Below are 2500 nucleotides of genomic sequence, written 5' to 3'. Positions count from 1 at the left end.
GACTCAAAACATCAATTTTAGACTCCCCTGAGTATGAAAAGTGAAACGAAAATCATTTTTGAGAAGAAAAAATTTTTGTATGGGAGGGCCCCTGCTAGAACATATTTCCCAAGTGCGTCGATTTTTGGGTCGCCGACACAAGCTCGGGTCAAAAAAATTTTTTTTTCTCGGTGACTCAAAACATCAATTTTAGACTCCCCTGAGTATGAAAAGTGAAACGAAAATCATTTTTGAGAAGAAAAAATTTTTGTATGGGAGGGCCCCTGCTAGAACATTTTTCCCAAGTGCGTCGATTTTGGGTCGCCGACACAAGCTCGGGTCAAAAAAATTTTTTTTTCACGGTGACTCAAAACATCAATTTTAGACTCCCCTGAGTATGAAAAGTGAAACGAAAATCATTTTTGAGAAGAAAAAATTTTTGTATGGGAGGGCCCCTGCTAGAACATTTTTCCCAAGTGCGTCGATTTTGGGTCGCCGACACAAGCTCGGGTCAAAAAAATTTTTTTTTCACGGTGACTCAAAACATCAATTTTAGACTCCCCTGAGTATGAAAAGTGAAACGAAAATCATTTTTGAGAAGAAAAAATTTTTGTATGGGAGGGCCCCTGCTAGAACATTTTTCCCAAGTGCGTCGATTTTGGGTCGCCGACACAAGCTCGGGTCAAAAAAATTTTTTTTTCACGGTGACTCAAAACATCAATTTTAGACTCCCCTGAGTATGAAAAGTGAAACGAAAATCATTTTTGAGAAGAAAAAATTTTTGTATGGGAGGGCCCCTGCTAGAACATTTTTCCCAAGTGCGTCGATTTTGGGTCGCCGACACAAGCTCGGGTCAAAAAAATTTTTTTTTCACGGTGACTCAAAACATCAATTTTAGACTCCCCTGAGTATGAAAAGTGAAACGAAAATCATTTTTGAGAAGAAAAAAATTTTGTATGGGAGGGCCCCTGCTAGAACATTTTTCCCAAGTGCGTCGATTTTGGGTCGCCGACACAAGCTCGGGTCAAAAAAATTTTTTTTTCACGGTGACTCAAAACATCAATTTTAGACTCCCCTGAGTATGAAAAGTGAAACGAAAATCACTTTTGAGAAGAAAAAATTTTTGTATGGGAGGGCCCCTGCTAGAACATTTTTCCCAAGTGCGTCGATTTTGGGTCGCCGACACAAGCTCGGGTCAAAAAATTTTTTTTTTCTCGGTGACTCAAAACATCAATTTTAGACTCCCCTGAGTATGAAAAGTGAAACGAAAATCATTTTTGAGAAGAAAAAAATTTTGTATGGGAGGGCCCCTGCTAGAACATTTTTCCCAAGTGCGTCGATTTTGGGTCGCCGACACAAGCTCGGGTCAAAAAATTTTTTTTTTCACGGTGACTCAAAACATCAATTTTAGACTCCCCTGAGTATGAAAAGTGAAACGAAAATCATTTTTGAGAAGAAAAAATTTTTGTATGGGAGGGCCCCTGCTAGAACATTTTTCCCAAGTGAGTCGATTTTTGGGTCGCGACACAAGCTCGGGTCAAAAAAAATTTTTTTTTCATGGTGACTCAAAACATCAATTTTAGACTCCCCTGAGTATGAAAAGTGAAACGAAAATCATTTTTGAGAAGAAAAAAATTTGTATGGGAGGGCCCCTGCTAGAACATTTTTCCCAAGTAAATTCGATTTTACCCGGTGAGTCAAAAAATTTTGAAAAAAATATTTTGCCAAAATCGTGTTCATTGCCTATTATAAGGGACCAGGTCAGCTCACACGCATTTTTGGAGACCATATGGAAAGTGCGTCTGGGATTGCGGAAATTAAGTTTAGAGTGTTAAATGATGGTTTCGCAATCCCGAAAGGCTCAAAATCCACCCTAAGGTCCCCTGGGTGAAATGTGGTTTCCAAGGTGTGAGCGCTATCGGTGATAGAGTTGGAATGTGATTTCCAGAGCGCAGGGCGACTGGGCTTAGAGCGAAAATCATAGACAAGGGTAAGTATTGGACTGAACGACTCGAAGCAAACGAAAATCATAGACAAGGGTAATGGACTGAACGACTCGAAGCAAACGAAAACCACACACAAGAGTAATGGACTGAACGAATCGAAGCAAACGAAAATCACATACAAGAGTAATGGACTGAACGAATCGAAGCAAACGAAAATCACATACAAGAGTAATGGACTGAACGAATCGAAGCAAACGAAAAACCACAGACAAGAGTAATAGAGTGAACGAATCGAAGCACACGAAAACCATGAACACAGGGATAACTGAGAACGAACCTACCTATCAGAGCATGTGAAAGCATGGACAAGAGTACTGAAAATCGGACCAAACCTCTAGAAGCACACGAAAATCATGGACAAGAGTACTCAAAAACACGGACCAAACCTATGGAAGCACACGAAAACCATGAACACAGGGATAACTGAGAACGAACCTACCTATCAGAGCATGTGAAAGCATGGACAAGAGTACTGAAAATCGGACCAAACCTCTAGAAGCACACGAAAATCATGG

This window comes from Anopheles moucheti, assembly GCF_943734755.1.
Source record: "Anopheles moucheti chromosome X unlocalized genomic scaffold, idAnoMoucSN_F20_07 X_unloc_5, whole genome shotgun sequence".
NCBI lineage: Eukaryota > Metazoa > Arthropoda > Insecta > Diptera > Culicidae > Anopheles > Anopheles moucheti.
Note: the sequence above shows the minus strand (reverse complement) of the source record.